The sequence below is a fragment of the Pipistrellus hanaki genome (genome assembly GCF_964339955.1).
Source record: "Pipistrellus hanaki genome assembly, chromosome: 1".
Taxonomy (NCBI): domain Eukaryota; kingdom Metazoa; phylum Chordata; class Mammalia; order Chiroptera; family Vespertilionidae; genus Pipistrellus; species Pipistrellus hanaki.
The window spans coordinates 87564873-87584295 of NC_140503.1; positions in this window are offsets into that span (position 1 = coordinate 87564873).

Sequence of the window (19423 nt, forward strand, 5' to 3'; positions counted from 1 at the left end):
AAGAACCCCCTTCAGCAATTCATATAATTCTGGTTTGGTGGTGATGAACTCCTTTAGCTTTTTTTTATTAGTGAAGCTCTTTATCTGACCTTCGATTTTGAGTGATAGCTTTGCTGGGTAGAGTATTTTTGGCTGTAGGTTCTTGCTATTCATCACCTTGAATATTTCTTGCCATTCCCGTCTGGCCTGCATGGTTTCTGTTGAGAAATCAGCTGACAATCGTATAGGAGCTCCTTTATAGGTAACCACCTGCTTAGCTCTTGCTGCTTTTAATATTCTCTCTTTGTCCTTTGCTCTTGGAATCTTAATTATGATTTGTCTTGGTGTGGTCCTCTTTGGATTCCTCTTATTTGGAGTTCTGTGTGCTTCCTGGACTTGTAAGTCCAATTCTTTCCCCAGGTGGGGGAAGTTTTCTGTCACTATTTCTTTCAGTATGTTTTCGATATCTTGCTCTCTCTCATCTTCTGGGACCCCCATGATTCTGATGTTGGATCGTTTGAAGTTGTCCCAGAGGTTTCTTACATTATCTTCAATTTTCTGGATTCTCTTGCCTTCTAGCTTCTGCAGAGGAATGTCTTCTGGCTCTTTATGTTCCAAATCTTTGACTTGATTCTTGCGATCTTCTATTCTGTTTTTAGGACTCTGTATAATATTTTTTATTTCAGACAATGTATTCTTTATTTCTTGTTGATCCCTTTTCATATCCTCATAGGTCTCATTTATTTTATCGGCCTTTTCTAGGATACTCTTAAAAAACCTTATAAGTGTGGTTTTGAACTCTATATCCAGTCGCTTTTTGTCCTCCATTTCTTTCATTTGTGATCTATTTGGTTTAGGCATTTTCGCAGGCAGCTTTCCTGATGGGGCGGGGTTTCAGGGTGGAGCCTACAGCCTCGGCTTCCGTCAGCCCCGCCCTATGCGACTCCTGAGACTCAGGGTCCTTCAGTACTTGTTGCAAGCGCCTCTGAGAGAAAGGTGCCCTCGATTTTCGCCTGCTACCAAACAGTGTAGGCTCTCCCGCAATGGGCCCGAAGCTGGGGTTCAGTTCAGTTGGAAGTGGAGTTGGAGATGGAGTTCAGAGCAGTCTGGAGCCCCTGTCTCCTTCCCGCCAGGGCAGTCCTACAGCACAGCCGGCCGGCCCTTTTCTGCGCGCATGAAGTGTGCTCGCCGCCGGGACCTCCTTTCGCCACTTCCCCGGGTACCGCCTTACAGCCCAGCTCCCTCTGGATGAGCCTGGGTCCCCGCGGTCTGGCCTAGAACGGGGGTTCAGAGCAGTTGGGGGCCCAGCACAGTCCGAGTGTTTATCTCCTTCCCGCTAGGGAACGCCAGCCAGGCACTCGGCCTCCCTCCTCTCTGGCTCCGTCCTCTCCGTGCGCGCCGCGTGTCTCCGTACCTTGGGCTTTTACAGCTCCTCCGCACTTCCTTCTGGTTTTCTCCTTGCTTCTCGTTGTAGAATTTCCAGTCAGTCGACTTTCCTGTAGTTCTGGGTAATGTTCATTTTATATTTTAGTTGTATTTTATTGAAATTGTTGCGTGCGGCTGCGGCTAGGTGCCTACCCGAGCAGCCATCTTGGATTCTCCTCCCACAGTAGATTCCTAAATGGACTTTTTGCCTTGGATTCCTTGCTTTTGGTCATACTTCTTCCACACTAAAGTCAGAGCTATTTCTTAAAATTCATATCTCATATTACTATTTCCTGAAACCTTTTCATGGTTCCCTGTTCTTCTTTGGATAAATTCTAAATTTTTTAGCATAACTTTAAAGCTCTTTAAAGATCTTTAAACCTTGACTCATCCCTTAAAATTCCCACCTTCCCATTTTCAAGCCAGAAACTTCCATGTGCCATACTTTTCCAAACTTCCAAACCCTTTTCCTTCTCAACTTCACTCATACTCATGGCTTTAGTGAACAACATTGTAAGAATGATACCAAATATAGATCATCAGCATGAATCTCTCTTCTGAACTCAGGAATCATGTATGTGGAATATGGCCTACTGACATCTTCACTTTTTAGTGTATCACTATGAACTCATGATATACCAGACTCCATGCTATATTAAAATATCATCATTGGAAACTTGGTGGCCCGCAGGTCCCAACTAAACTTCTGCTGTATGCTTTGTTTTCCATGACAATGTCTTAATTTTTAAAAATTGGATGCTAATATTAAAAATGTAGAAAATTACATATTGAAGTCCAGATTTCCAATTAAAAAAAAAAAAAAGCCAGAAGATCTGGCCACATTGAACCCACTCTCCTTTAGGGCAATAATCAGCTGGATTTGAGTGCTGACTCTCCTCTTTAGATGGCATGTGTATGCCAGTCTTGTTTCCACCACTCTTACCTTTATGGGGTCTCCCTGCCTGAATTCTTTAGCCACTTGTGTTTGCAACCCCTAGTCTGCTGTGATTTTGCCTGCCTCTCCTTTCACCTTCATGGAATCAAACTTCCTGAGGTTTCACTGTGCTTCAGTGACACTATTTTTAGTCCCTTGAACACCTTTTCTTCCCTATTTTAGGGTCTTCACACCTGTCATTCCCTCTGCCAGGAAAGCTCTTCCTCCTCCTCACCCCAACCCCAGCAACACAGACACTTGGATAATTCCTACTCTCCTTCTCCACTGGGCTTAGAGTTATTTTCTGCCCGGGGGGGGGGGGGGGGGGGGGAGTGTTCCTGTCACCCTTCACTAGTTTAGTTCTCCATACTGTACACTCTCATGGCACTCCATACATTTCCTTATTACATTATATAATTTGATAAGTACTTCCTGAGTGTCAGGTATGTCATAATTGTAGTTATCTAAATTTTGCTTAGTTGTAGTATTTTAATGGTTCTTTCTACTCTACCTCCCAAGCATATATATATATATATATATATATATATATATACCCAGTGGCCAGAATGCCGGAATGCAGGAATGACCAAAAGACCAGTCACCAGGAGGTGCATTGATGGGTCCTGCCCACAGCAGAGTGGCGGAGTCTGGGTCTCATGTGATTTTGCATGTGGGGCCTCTAGTAATTACATAATTGCTTAAATTCATGCAGTTTAATGTGAGTATGGTATGACTCCCTGATGGGTGGCCCTCCCACTAAAGTTAAGTTACAAGACCGTGGGAATTATGTGTGTTTTCTTCCTTGCTCTATTCCCAGTGCCTAATATACCAAGCAGGTGCTCAGTAAATAAATTTTGAGTACATGAATTAATGAAAGTAGAACATAGATGCAGTGATTAGACATAAAGAGTAACTAGGGTCCTAGCCCTTTTGGCTCAGAGGATAGAGCATGGGCCTGTGGACTGAAAGGTCCCAGATTTGATTTTGGTCAAGGGGTCATGCCAGGGTTGCAAGCTCGACCCCCCAGTAGGGGACATGCAGGAGGCAGCCAATGATTCTCTCTCATCATTGATGTTTCTATCTCTCTCTCCCTCTCCCTTCCTCTCTGAAATCAATAAAAAAAAATAAAAATAAAAAAAGTATATTTTTAAAAAAGAGTAAGTAGGGAGCCAGGCCATGCTGCTCAGTGGTTGAGCATTAACCCATGCACTAAGAGTTCTCCAGTTTGATTCCCAGTTAGGGCATATGCCCAGTTGTGGACCTGCACTCAGGCGGGGGGCATGCCAGAGGCAGCCAATCAATGTTTCCCTCTCATCAGTGTTTCTATCTCTCTCTCCTTCTCCTTTCCTCTCTCTGTAAAATTCAATTTTAAAAAATATTTTTTTAAAAAGTATAGACCCTGGAAACCAAGATGGTGATACTCACTGCCTCCCACAATAACATTAAACTTACAACTAAAATATAGAACAGTCATCATTCAGAACAACCATCATTTAGAACCACCTGAAATCTGGCTGAATGGAAGTCCTGCAACTAGAAAAGTAAAGAAGAAAGCACACTGAGACTAGTAGGAAGGGTGGAGGAATGGAACGGGGTGGTCTGACACCCACATGTGGCTTTTTTTTTTTTTTTTTTTTTTTTTAAATCAGGAGAGATACCTTGGCTCTGGAGGCTTCCTATGAGGGACAATGGGTCCCAGTCCCACATCAGATCCCCATCCCAGGGTTCCAGAGCTGGGAAGAGAAGTCCACGTAACTTCAGGCTGTAAAAAACAGTGGGGATTGTGGCTGAGTGACAGACTGCTGGAGATCCAGGCAGTTCCTCTTAAAGGGCCAGTGTATGAATTTACTTGGACTCACTCCCTCTGAGCTCCAGTGCTTGGAGAACACATTGAGGGGATCCAAGGACATATGATGAAGGACTGGATTGTCTGGCATCAGAGCAAGAACTCTGGGGTGGCTTTCTCCCAGACAGGGATGCTTGCAGGGATCATTGTTCCTATGCTAAGACCTCCCCTGTTGCAGAGCTGACTGGCAGCCATATCTAAGTTTCCATCAGCCTGGTTCACACTGTTTACTCCACCCTGGTGATTCCATGAGACCCTGCTCCATCCAATATGCCAACCTGCCTAAGCTGTTTGCAGCAGCCTTTCTATATGAATAGCCTATCCTGGCTCAAGCTTCAGACTTTCCTAAAATCTCTCAAACAAGCAGCATCTGGCATCAGTATGCCTCATACTTATCAATAAGAGGCCCAAGACAGCTTGGCCTCCTCTGAGCACTACACAAGTAGCAGTCATATACAATCACTCTGTGGCTCCTGTAGAGTGGACCCAGGCAGTGACTGACTTTGCCCCTCCAGGTAGGCCTGGTGGACAGTTTTAGACTATACCAGATTACAACTTTACACATCCACAAGTGACAAGCTCAAGGGGCAGACTCAGTGAGCTCCAAAGCCCCACTGAAGCAAGTCCTGCTCCATCGGGGTATCTCCTGCACAGTAGCTCTTCCACTGCACTCACAGCTGATCCTCATAGCCAATTGGCCTGGAGGTGACGCCAGTGACGCCAACAGCAATCAAGTGACGCCAACAGCAATCAAGGCTCAACTACAATAAGATTGGGTATACAGCCCACACAGGGATGCACCTACAGTGCCCACCTTAGATGAATGGGGAGTCTGAGCCAGTTAGCCCTACAGGACACCTATTACAGAAGGTCACTCTACCAATTCCAGGAGATATAGTAGTTTTCCTAATATATAGAAACTACACAAAGAAGCAGCCAGAATGTGGAGACAAAGAAATATATCACAAATGAAAGAAGAAATCTCCAAAAATAAACAACAACATAAAAGAACTAAATGAAATGGAAGCAAGCAAACTACTACAGAGTTCACAACAGCCCTAACCAGTTTTGTTCAGTGGTTAGAGCATCAACCCATGGACTGAAAGGTCTTGGGTTTGATTTCTGGTCAAGGGCATGAACTTTGGTTGCAGTTTCCCCAGTCCTGGTCAGGGGACATATGGGAGGCAAACAATCATTATCTCCCTCATGTCAATGTTTCTCTCTCTCTCTCCCCCTCTTACATCCCTTTAACTTTCTCTAGAAATCAATGGGGTAAAGTGTGTGTGTGTGAGGGGATGGATACCCTCAGGTGAGGATTAAAAAAAAGAAAAGAAAAGCCAAAGTTAAAAACAATGGCTATAAGGTTGCTCAAGAATATTAATGAGAGTTTCAAGGGACTTAGTGAGAATATCAAGGATCTTAGTGAGAATTTCAATAACCTTGGTGAGAACATCAAAGACATGAAAAAGGACCAGTCAGAAATTAAGCATACATTAACTAAAATAAAGAATAAGTTACATGGATTCAACAGTAGAGTAGAGGATTCTGAAAATCAAATCAATTATTTGGAATATGAGGAAGCAAAAAATACCCAATTAGAGAGCAAAAAGAAAAAAGAATCCAAAAATAGAAAGATAGTATAGGGAGCCTCTGGGACAACTTCAAGCATACCAACATTCGAATTATGGGGGGTGCCAAAAGGGAAGAGAGAGATCAAGATATTGAAAACCTATTTGAATGAATAATGACAGAAAATGTCCCTTACCTGGTGAAAGGCTTACAAGTCCAAGAAGTGCAGAGAGTCCCCAAAACAAGAGGAACCTAAAGAGGCCCACACCAAGACACATCATAATTAAAATGTCAAGGGTTAAAGACAAAGAGAGAATCTTAAAAGCAGCAAAGGAAAAACAGTTTGGAAGAAAGAGGAGGAGGAGGAGGAGGAGGAGGAGGAGGAGGAGGAGGAGAAGAAGGAAGAGAATAAGGAGAAGGAGGAGGAGAAGAAGAAGGAGAAGGAGGAGGAGAAGAAGGAGAAGGAGGAAGAGAAGGAGGAGGAGGAGAAGGAGGAGGAGGAGGAGGAGGAGGAAGAGGAGGAAAAGGAAAATGAGGAAGAACTCTGAACAATAAAATGCTAATAAATACATATCTACCAACAATGGAATCTGAAAATCAAAATAAACAAACAAGGAATCTAATGACCAAAATAAAATAATGAATAAAATAGAACCAGAGGAATGGAAACATGGAACAGACTGATGAATCACAGAGGGAAGAGAGACAGATGGGGGACCCAGAAGAGATTAACCAAAGAACTTTCATGCATATATGCATTACCTATGGGCACAGACAATAGGGTGGTGAAGGCCTGGAGTGGGATGAAAACAAGGTAGAGGGGAGTAATGGGGGAAGCGAGGGAGAGAATATCTGTAATATTCTCAACAATAAAGATTTAAAAACAAATCAGTATGTCCTTATAACCCTCACATGAACACCTTGTGTGTACACCTGGAAATTAGGAAACAAACAAAAGAGTAAGTAGGGAGGTGGAGACAATTCCTGGCTTCTGAATTGAGTACTGTGTGGTTGGTGGTACCATTAACTGAGATAAGGTTTCCTTGGAAGAATAAAAGCCTGTAAAGCAGGATTAATTTCATACTGATGTTGAAGTGTTTATGAAACTGCTGAGTGCAGACATCTGGTACATAGTTGGACATATAAAGCTCAGAAAACAATTTAAGGTGGGGATTAGCACATTTATTTTGCAGATTTGATGTTCTACAGACCTGAGGCATGTACAATTAATAAGCAGCAGAGATAGTACTTAAATCTAGTTTGCAGGCCTGAGGTCTAAAACTTTCCATTCTCTTATCCATTGCCATGATGCTTATTATACTATAAAGAACATTATTCATTTAAGATCTCTGCCCTTCTAAAATATTCATTCTTAACAAAACCTATAAAATAATAAATTTTAAATTATTATTTTACATTTCTACTCACCAGGTTTTTTTTGTTTTGTTTTTTAAATATATTTTATTGATTTTGTACAGAGAGGAAGAGAAAGGGATAGAGAGTTAGAAACATCGATGAGAGAGAGTCATCGATCAGCTGCCTCTTGCACACCCCCTACTGGGGATATGCCCACAACTAAGGTACATGCCCTTGACCAGAATCGAACCTGGGACCCTTCAGTCCCCAAGCCGACGCTCTATCCATTGAGCCAAACCGGTCCCGGCTTTTTTTTTTTTTTTTTTTTTTTTTAAGTTAACAAGAATTTATTACCTCATAATGGTGAGACAAACTATGAGAGAGAGAAAATCCTGATGATTTTAGAAGTCTCTAGTCCCAACTGTTCTGAGACCTAGTCAGTTTTGAGGGCAATAATTCACCCTTAGTCTCATGTACTGATATGAAATTGCATAATGCTTTTCTGCCCAGAATCTAATATATCTTCAAAGGATATAGAACAGTGTGGCCTGGTGGGGGAAAAATATGAGCTCTGAGTCAGAGAGATCGGATTTGGATTGAGGCCTTGCTATTTACTACCTAGGGAAGAAGGAAACTTTTCCTCTGCCAGCTCAGGTTCTGTTTCTGGAGGCTTGTGAATTAAACTGAGAAAAGACAGAATAACAGGAGAACGGGCATATGTTTATATTGATGTTAGTATTTCCACATTTGCAGAAGCTTCACAGAAAAGAAGTGGAAACTCAAAGAAGTGATTAGAGCTGGGAGCTTATATACCATTTTAACAAAAGGCTAGTGGAGAAGTGACTAGACACAGGAAAAGGGGTTTGGGTTCTTAGTTTGGGCTCTTAGGGATAGCAAATTGTGAAAGATGACTAGGAACTCAATGGGTTGTTTAGTAAGGTTTTATGTCATCTTTACAAAGGGCGATTTATGCTTTGCTTTTGTGCAGCAAGGGGAAGGGCAGATAGCTCCTCCTGTGTTTGCTATTTCTCAATTGCCTTAGGCTCAAAATAATTAGTGCACCACAGTGGCACATTGTGGATTGGCATGCCTCGATCCTCTTCCCCCTTCCCTACATAAGCCTTAAACTCTTAGTCCATATACTCATCTATAAAATATTTAAGTATTATATAAAACACCTAATTTGCAGTGGCTGGAACACAGTACATGGCCAATAAATGGTAGCTACCATTATTATGATTATTATTAAGAGTGAGAGAGTGCCGGGACCGATTTGGCTCAATGGATAGAGAGTCGGCTTGGGGACTGAAGTGTCCCGGGTTCAATTCCAGTCAAGGGCATGTACCTCGTTTGCGGGCAGATCCCCAGTAGGGGGTGTGCAAGAGGCAGCTGATGGATGACTCTCTCTCATCGATGTTTCTAACTCTCTATCTCTCTCCCTTCCTCTCTGTACAAAATCAATAAAATATATATATAAAAAAAAAAAAAAGAGTGAGAGAGTGATTGAAAAGTTGGAGTCACATATGCTGAGGAGTAAATAGAACACTGAGTAAACCAAGGCAGGGAGATAGACTGAGAGAAAATCAGGACAAAGAGGCTTATCTTACAAAGGTAGTAAATGAGCCTACAGAGGAGAGATAGCACTAAAGGATTGAAAGTTCTCAGTTAATATCGACAGTATGTTGGCATGTGAGATTTTAGAAATGAAATATTTGCCTGGGCGTGGTAATTGGAGGGACTTGCTGAAGAGGGGCAAAGGTTAAAATTGTCCAAGCTAAAGTTAAGGTCCAATGAAGTTAGGGTACAGGACAGGGTCTTCTACATGAACAATGAAATGGCCTAGGATACTGGTGGGCCTTTCAAATAATTTTGTCATCAGTTTCTGCCCATCTTCCTCACTAGATTGTGAACTCCTTGAGGCCAGGAACAGTGCCTTACTCATTTTTGTATTTTTATTTCTAAAATAATGATGGATATATAGCAATATATTAAAAATTATATGGATGACACTATCTGGGAGACCTTGTACCTTCCCCTTAATTTTGCTGTTAACCTAAAACTGCACTAAAATATAAAGTCTGGGGAAAAATATGTATTTTATAAAAGTCTGTTATCCAAAATATACAAAGAACTCATAAAATTCAACAATAAGAAAACAGCAATGTGATTTAAAAAATGGGACACCTGCCAAAACCGGTTTGGCTCAGTGGATAGAGTGTAAGCCTGCGGACTGAAAGGTCCCAGGTTCGATTCCAGTCAAGGGTATGTACCTTGGTTGTGGGCACATCCCCAATAGGAGGTGTGCAGGAGGCAGCTGATCTATGATTCTCTCTCATCGATGTTTCTAACGCTCTGTCCCTCTCTCTTCCTCTCTGTAAAAAATCAATAAAATATATATTTTTAAAAATGGGATACCTTATCAAAACGATACATAGATGGCAAGTAAACATAAGCAAAAATCATATGTCATTAGGGAAATGCAAATTAAAAGAACAATGAGATACCACTACACATATATTGAAATAACCAAAATGCAAAACACTGACAACACCATATTTTGGTAAATTTGTGGAGTAACAGGAACTCTCATTCACTGGGAATGTAAGATAAAGCATAGATGCTAAAACTCTTTCTTCCAAGAAATGATTTTGGAATTATAGTCCTCTGCGTGTAATAGGCAATCAAGACACACCTGTAGATAACAGTTGGGAAACTAAGTGGTAAGAAAAGAAAGCATTAGCTCCCGCATATTAGCTTTGGGAGAACTCGGTTTTAGAATTGTGCCTTGTAATTCCATGGGCCCTTGCTGCTGCTCAAACTAGGAGAGAACTTCCACTGACTCCTGTCTTCAAGCCTGTTCTACAATCTCATAGTCTGGTGTTCTTATTTTCTAAATAAAAACAAAACAGACACAAATGATTTAAAATAAGAGCATTTAATTAAAAAAAAAAAACAAAAAAAAAACCTTGCATAGCCAACTGTGGAGAAAGAATTATTTTAATCATAAATAGGTTATTAATGCTGTTTTAAAACTATAGTCAATATAATTTAGTTTAATAGCTTTATTATTCCTGGAAATTTTAAGTATTTTTTTTCTCTTTTTTACTACTGTACTATTTCCATTTAGACTATAGATATATAGAGTTATATAAAAAGAGTTCTATAGCCCTGGCCAGTTTGACTCAGAGGATAGAGCGATGAGTGAGGACTGAGGGGTCCTGGGTTCGATTCTGGTCAAGGGCACATGCCTGGGTTGCGGGCTTGATCCCCAGTGGGGTGTGTGCAGGAAGCAGCTGATCAATGATTCCCTCTCATCATTGATGTTCCTATCTCTCTCTTCTCCCTTCCTCTCTGAAATCAATAAATATATATATATATATTTCTATAGATCTATATATATAAAAGCCTAAGCGACCACATGACCTAATGACCAGTAGACTGGTCGCTATGATGTGCACTGACCACGAGGGGGCAGATGCTTAACGCAGGAGCTGTCCCCTGGTGTGCTCCCCCAGCCAACCTCCCATGGTACTTCCCCCAGCTGGCCAGACCCCAGCTGATCAGGCCTGGGTGAGATGGCCCTATTGCAGGGGTCCTCAAACTTTTTAAAGTGGGGGCCAGATCACGGTCCCTCAGAGAGCTGGAGGGCCGGACTATATGAACTACTAATTCCTACTGTAACACCTCGGCTGCGCTCACTGCCCAAAAAACCTGGCGGGCCGGATCAGACTCCTCTACAGGCCGCATGTGGCCCGCGGGCCATAGTTTGAAGACCCCTGCCCTATTGGCTCCAGTCACCGGCCAGGCCGAGGGACCCCATCTGTGCATGAATTCATGCACTGGGCCTTTAGTAGTTTTATATTACAGATATCTAGAATTTAAATGCTGTTGTAATTGAATGAGTGCTGTGCTGGGTATTGGCTATCAGGTTTTAAGTCCATCTTTTCCATTGATTGGCTATGTGACCTTGGAATTCTGAGAAATTGGGAGATCAAAAACTCCTTATTTTCTCATAGCCTACATTGTTTTAAGGTTCCTTCAAGTTCTGAATGTTTTTTATTCTAAAGCTTAATATAAAAAGTAAAAGAAAGTATACTGGCTCAGTAGATGAGAAGTTTAAAATGTGGGCTTTATTTATTCATACAATGGAATTCTACACAGAAATATATACATATATCTTACCTAATAATAGACAAATATGTAAATTGACCATATTTTCGCTACACCAATAGCCAATCAGAGTGACTATGCAAATTAACCCAAACAAGATGGTGGTTAATTTGCAAACATAGGCACCCAGCACCTGTGTGCTAAGAACATCCAGACATCCAGGTCATTGTGAGGTAAGGCCTGGGCAGGAGCGGACCTCCTGCCATTGATTGCAGGGAGCTGTGGCTCTGCTCCTGCCCAAGAGGCTTTCAGCCTGGTCAGGCCTGGGCAGGAGCAGAGGTGGTGATCAGAGGGAGCTAGATGGCCCCTGCCCAGGCCTAAAGCTTCAGCCAGAGGCTTTAGGCCTTGGCAGGGCCCAGCCAGGGATTGGTGTGAACTATAGAGGAAACACCTTTTCTAACTGCACATTGGCTAAGCTTCCTGTATGCCACTGGTAATATTCTTAGTAACTTGGGTAATAAGAATCCAAAAAGGTGATCTAGGGTTTTCCCACCACACTTATGAGAAAAAAACGAAGGTCCACTGCTGGAGGGCTAAGAAATGTCATATCCTGCTCTAGCCAGTTTGACTCGGTGGATAATGCCTCGGCCTGCCAACCGCAGGGTCTGGGTTCGATTCTGAACAAGGGCATGTACCTAGGTTGCAGGTTCCTCCCTGGCCGGGGTCCAGATCAGGGCTCATGCAGGAGGCAACCAATCAAAGTGTTCTCCTCACTTTGATGTTTCTCTCTGTCTTTCCCTTTCTCTTCCATATTCTCTAAAAGTCAATGGAAACATATCCTCAGGTGAGGATAAAAAAATAAAAGAAAGAAAGAAATGCATATCCTATGAAAGAGACATCTTGAAAATGCCTAAGAAAGTTGTCATTTTTTCTTGGTGAAAGGACTGGAGTCCATGTTGGTGAAAACACCTTGGTGGCTGTGGTGACTGGCAGTGGCTGCAGCAGCGGGATGATGGGGCTGGTGCCTTCCCCTGATCAGCCTGGTCGCCTCCCACAGAGAATATCCCCTGAAGGTTCCCAGACAGTGAGATGGGACAAGCTGGGCTGAGGGATAACCTCCCAGTGCACGAATTTCGTGCACCAGGACTCTAGTTAAAAATAAATGAATTATTTTTCACATTCAACATAAAATGAACACCAAGAATATACAATTGAGAGGGAGAGATAGAAATGATATTCATATAGCCGAAACCGGTTTGGCTCAGTGGATAGAGCGTCGGCCTGTGGACTCAAAGGTCCCAGGTTCGATTCCGGTCAAGGGCATGTACCTTGGTTGCGGGCACATCCCCAGTAGGGGGTGTGCAAGAGGCAGCTGATGGATGTTTCTCTCTCATCGATGTTTCTAACTCTCTATCCCTCTCTCTTCCTCTCTGTGAAAAATCAATAAAATATATTTTAAAAAAAGAAAAAAAGATATGATATTCATATAAATTTTTAAAATATACAAAATTGGTTTACTAGTGTATATTTTAATGATATGAGCATATGTAGTAAAAGTATAAAAATATGGATAGATAGAATGATTACCAATCTCAGTAAATATGGTTATACTAGAGGCCCAGTGCATTAATTCATGCACACAGGGGAAGGGGTCCTCAGCCCGGCCTGCACCCTCTCTCAATCCAGGACCACTGCTTCCTAACCACTCACCTGTCTGCCTGATTGCCCCTAACCAGTCTGCCTGCCTGCATGCCTGATGCCCTAACCACCTCTGCCTGCCTGACTGTTCACCCCTAACCACTGTGCCTGCTGGATTGCCCCTAACTGCCTCTGCCTGCTTGCCTAATCACCTGTAAACTCTCTGATTGCTTGCCTGATTGCCTCTACCTGCCTCTGCCTGCTTGCCTGATTGTCCCTAACCACCTCTGCTTAGGCTCCTGCCCCTGTGGCTTTGTCCAGAAGGATGTCCAGAAGGTCATTCAGCTGTCTGGTCTAATTAGCATATTATGCTTTTATTATTATAAATATGTATTACAGTATTTATGATTATTCTTTTCAGCATTTTAAAATATTTGGAATATTAAATATTGTTTAAAATTTAAGAATTATAATAGAAAATTAGGAAAATAGAATGTTATCTTCTCAATGAGATATACCTAATATCCTTCTTCAAATTGCAACTAACCTCATCACTTTTTATAATATATTTCTGGTCCCCTTAGCTCTGTCCTACTCTTAATTTTTACAATTGCATGTGTCATCTCCTAACATACCACAAATCTGTTTATCATTTTTTGCCTTTATCCCCTGACTAAAATGTAAGCTCCCCAAGGGCAAAGATCTCTGTAGGCTTTGCTCACTGTTGTGTCTTTTTTGTTGTTGTTAATCCTCATCCAAGGTTACTTTTCCATTGATTTTTAGGGATAGAAGAGAGAGAGAAAGACAGAAACATCGATGTGATCAATGATTGCCTCCTGCATGAGCCCCGACCAGGGCCTGGGTCAGGGAGGAGCCTGAAACCAAGGTACCTGCCCTTGACCAGAATCGAATCTGGGACCCTTCTCAGGCTGATGCTCCATCCCCTGAGCCAAACCAGATAGTATCACTGATGAATCTTAAGTGCCTAAGACAGTGCCTAGCACAAAATAGGTATCCAAGAAACATTTATTCCTATAAATGTATGGTGTCAAAGTTTAACTAGTCTATACTCAAATCCTGGTGGCTATACTCAATAGAGTTAAACTCTCTAAGCCTCAGTTTCATTATCTGTAAAATGGGAATTGTAACAGTATCTATCTTTTAGGATTGGTATACTACAAGTAAAACACTTTATGATTTTTCATATTTATTTATTTATTTTTGTTGTTATTGATCCTCACCTGAGGATATTTTTCCATTGCTCCCTCCCCCCCCCCCCTCTCTCTCTCTCTCTCTCTTAGAGAGTAGAAGGGAGGACAAGAGACAGAAGTATCAATGTGAGAGAGACATATCCATTGGTTGGCTCCTGCATGAGCACCAACCAGGCCCGGGAATTGAGCCTGCAATTGAGCTATGTGCCCTTGACTGTAATTGAACCTGGGACCCTTCAGTCCATGATATTTTCTTAATGTTGGCTTTATTTTTTAAAGCCTGAAGCATGCCAGAAGTCATACTTTTGAAGCTAGACTAATTTTTTCCACTATCAACATTTCATTAGAAAGAATTCTCAGTTTGGCTGGTGTGGATCAGTGGTTGAGTGGCAATCTATGAGTGAAAAGATCTCTAGTTCGATTCTCGGAGAGGGCACATACCTGAGTTGAGAGCTTGATCTCCAGTGGGGGGTGGGGGGTCATGCAGGAAACAGATGATCAATGATTCTCTCTCATCATTGATGTTTCTATCTCTCTCGTCTTCTCTCTTCCTCTCTGAAATCAATAAAAATAATTTAAAAAACAGAATTTTCAAATTACTGTGATAACAACCACCATACATTGTCTCACAGAATTTACAGTTCAGTAATCCAGACAGAGCTTAGCTTAGTGCTTTTGGCTCAAGGCCTCTCAGGAGGTTTCATTCAGGCTGTTGTTTGAGATTGTGATCATCTGATGGCTCAACTGGGGGAGACTCAACTTACCCTCTGCTCAGTCAGTTGGCAGGATTGAGTTCCTCATTGGCTGTTGGTAAGAAGCCTCCGTCAATTCTTTGCTGTGTGGTCCTCTCCAAAGAGTAGCCCACAACATGGCAACAGGCTGCCCTAAGTGACAGAAAATGCCCTGGTGGAGGCCTGGAGAGAAATGGAGGCACAAATGCTGACCAAGCCTGGAAAGAAAGAGAGAGGCAAGTGCTGATCAACAACTGCCACAGAGACTACAGTTCAGACCCTGCTTCTCTCTTCAAGCCTCCCTCAGGGCCTGATTTGCAGCCCCTTCATTAGTCAGTGCTGGGTCACCATGCCTGCAGCCGTAGCAGTCAGTATTGGGTGGCCACGGCAACCCAGCGCTGACTGCAGGACTGACTTTTGGTTGTTTGAGCCTCCTGGTCATTGTGGATGTGACGGATCCAGGGTATTTTATATTATAACTAGAGGTCCAATGCATGATATTTGTGCATGAGAGGGGGGTCCCCTCAGCCCAGCCTGCATCCTCTCCAATCTGGGACCCCTCGGGGGATGTTTAACTGCTGGTTTAAGCCTGATCCTGGGGATTGGGCCTAACTGCCAGTCGGACATCCTTCTCACAATCCATCTCCTAACTGCCCCCCTGCCAGCCTGATCACCTCCAACTGCCCCCCTGCCAGCCTGGTCATCTCACACAGCCTACTGTTTAGTCATTTGGTCATCCCTCACTAACCTTCCTGCTGACCTGGTTGTCCCACACAGCCTGCTGTTTAGTCATTACTGTTACTGTAATGGCATCCTGGACAATTTGCATATTACTCCATTATTAGTATAGATTGTTATTGGGTATGAAAAGATTAATACAAAGGGGCACCCCTATTTAGATGAGTCTTTCATTAAACTGGAATGGGGTAAACACAATGAAATGACTATTTCATAAGGAAATTTAGGGAAGTATAATGTATTTTTATATAGCAATGTAGACCTTTCCAGAAGAAAAGATAGCTAGAAATGACACCCATTCCTTTTCCTTACCTTTAGCAACTGATACAAGAACTGAAATAATGCCAGAAGATTCTCTGAGTAATAATTTTTTCCCCCAGTTATATTTCTCAATGTGACATTATCATCCTGAGTTATGAAGGCAACCATTTTTCACTTGGATTCATCAACACTTGGAAACAATAAGGTATACTGCCAAAATTAAATTAAAATTACAACATTGGGGATCATAAAGTGTAACCTATTCATTTTTAAGTGATGTTTCCATGTCACAGACAGGTTACAAATGATTTCCCCTACTTTCACTATGTTACATTTTGCAGTAGCCAGACTCTAAGACGGGACATTGGGTCTTTAATACCCAGGCCAGCCTTCTTTCCTTTGTGCTATCATGGGCACAGATTTATCAGCACACTATCTGACTTACGCAGACATTTATATTTATATATATTTATCCATCTTGTTTGAACTAGATTATAAAATCATGTCTTTTCTTATTCTACATTCTGATTATGTAAAAGGGGATATCTGCATTGTTATGTGTGACGATATTTGGTTATATAAGGTAGGGAAAACATTTTAGAATGGGAGGAAATGTTACATAAGAGCATGAACTTTGGAATCAGGCAGTCCTAAGCAGAGATTCTATTTAGTAGCTGTGTCATCCTGGGCACATTATTTAACCATGCTAAGCCCTACTTTTCTTACCTATAAAAACAAACAAACAAAAAGAGTATCTTCTAAATAGACTCATTGGGTGGATTAATGCCTGACACACACTAAGAAAGAAGTATCTGTTTATTTCTCTTTATTCATCCACTCAAACTCAGTGTTACAAACTTGAATTATCTTTAAATGGAAATCACATAAAAGGGGTATGGAGTCCTGTATTTGGACTGTTAACAATGGGTATATTGCTTGGTAAACAAAAAATTAAACCCTAGTTTAGGATGGTTTCCTCCAAAATATTCTGCTCTTTTCACTCTAGTTTAATCCTACACATTCCTGTATCAGTATACAGATTTTTCTTTCCTCTAAGAAAGCATTTGCAGGGGAGAAAAAAACTTTTTGCTCTATCCTCTTTCAGTGGGAGAGTGGGAATGAAACTAACAAGGAAGATTAACAGGAGAAAAAGCATATGATTTTATTATTTATGTACATAGTTCACCGAAAAGAAGTAAAACAAAGAGATGGTTAGGCTTGGGGCTTACATACTATTTTTAAATATATATATATATATATATATATATATATATATATATATATATATATTGATTGATTTCAGAGAGGAATGGAGAGATAGAAACATCAATGATGAGAGAGAACCATTGATCATCTGTCTCTTACATGTCCCCTACTGGAGATCAAGCCTGCAACTCAGGCATGTTTGATTCATGCCTTGGCCAGAATTGAACCTGGGACCCTTCAATCCGCTGGCTTACTCTCTATCCACTGAGCTAAACCATCTAAAGCAGGCTTACATACTATTTTAACCAAGGACAGGGGGCTTGGGTTTCAAGAGATGACAAATCATTGGGAAGTGGATAGGAAATATTATCTTATTTGCATAAAATGTTTATGTAAACACATCTGGTTGTTGACACTCCATCTCCCCTAATAAAAGTTAATTTCCTCTTCCTGATAGGGAGTTGGGAGTAAGGGGTAGACACCTCCACAAAGATAAATTCTCACCTTGCTTTTGTTTTTAGGCTGATAAAAGGGAATTCTAGAAAACTTTCCAGCATCTAGTCTTGATTGCCTTCAATTCAAAATAATCCTTACCATGAAGTGGCCCCCTTTTTTTGATGGTATATTTGGATCCCTTTGAGCACCATTAATTAAAAGAACAAAAATAGAAAAAGAAGTAGATTAAGTTAAACCAATATTAAGTTAAGTTTTGGACTTTAAGTTTGAAGTGTGTGGAATATTTCATCACAGACACCCCACAGCAAAGACTTAGTAATATAGGTAAGGAATTAAAGAATTAAGACCAATTAGATGACATTCATAGGGTTAGCATTCTCACCATTTATCCATTAATTTCCCCAAAGAATATTTAGAATGGTTATTCTGCTGGGCAAGTCGAAGTAATATCGATCTTAGAGATGACATTTATAAACCTCTGTCATTATTGGTAACTAGAGGCCCACTGTACGAATTTTGCCCTCTCGCAGTCTGGGACCCCTTGCTCCTATTGCCTGCCTGCTCGCTGCTCCTTACTGCTTGGCTCGTTGCTCCTTAGTGCTGCCATGGAGGCGGGAGGGGCTCCTGCCACTGCCACTGCACTTGCCAGACATGAGCCCAGCTTCTGGCTGAGCAGCACACCCCCTGTGGGAGCACACTGACCACCAGGGGATAGCTTCTGTATTGAGGGTCTGCCCCCTAGTGGTCAGTGCGCATCATAGTGACCAGTTGTTCCACTGGTCATTCTGCTATTTGGTCAATTTTTATATTAAGACTTTTATTTGTATATAGGATAATAGCTGAGAATACATTCTTTTTCCTTTTTGTAATGATATATCTATATAATAGAGGCCCGCTGCATGAATTTGTGCACAGATAGGGTCCCTTGGCTTGGCTGGTGATCAGAGCCATCTCACCCAGACCCAATAGGGGCTGACTGGTGCGGTGGGCTAGGGGGAGGGACCGCGGGAGGTTGGCCAGGAGCAGGATGTTGGTTGTAGGAGCACACTGATCACCAGGGGGCAGCTCTTGCATTCAATGTTTGTCCCTGGTGGTCAGTGCACATCATAGCAACCAGTTGACCAGTCTTCGGTCACTTAGGCTTTCATATATATATATATATATATATATATATATATATATATATATATATATATATATATACACACACCCACACACACACACACATACACTAGAGGCCTGGTGCATGAAATTCGTGCATTGGGGGGGTGTCCCTCAGCCCAACCTGCACCCTCTTCAATCTGGGACTCCTTGGGGGATGTCAGACTGCCCGTTTAGGCCCAATCCCACTGAGCATTCGGACATCCCTCTCACAATCCAGGACTGTTGGCTCCCAACTGCTTACCTGCCTGCCTTCTTGATTGTCCCTAACAGCTTCTGCCTGCCAGCCTGCTAAACCCATAACCACTGCCCTGCCAGCCTGATTGATGCCTAACTTCTCCTCTGCCAGCTTGTTTGTCCCCAACTACCCTCTCCTTCAGGCCTGGTCACCCCTAACTGCCTTCCCTGCAGGCCTGCTCTCCCCACCCCCCCCCCCCGCCTCCAACTGCTATCACCTGCAGGACTGAGTCCCGCCCAACTGCCCTTCCCTACAGGCCTGGTCACCCCCAACTTCCCTCCTCTGCCAACCTGGTCACCCCTAACTTCCCTTCACAGTGGGCTAGATTGCCCCCAACTGCCCTCCCTTGCAGGCCTGGTCCCTCCCAACTGCACTCCCCTGCTGGCCATCTTGTGGCAGCTATCTTGTGTCCACATGGGGGCAGCCATCTTGTGTGTTGGAGTGATGGTCAATTTGCATAATACTCTTTTATTAGATAGGATAGAGGCCTGGTGTATGGGTGGGGGCCGGATAATTTGCCTTGAAGGATGTCCTGGAACAGAGTGGGGTTTCCTTTGTGGCGTG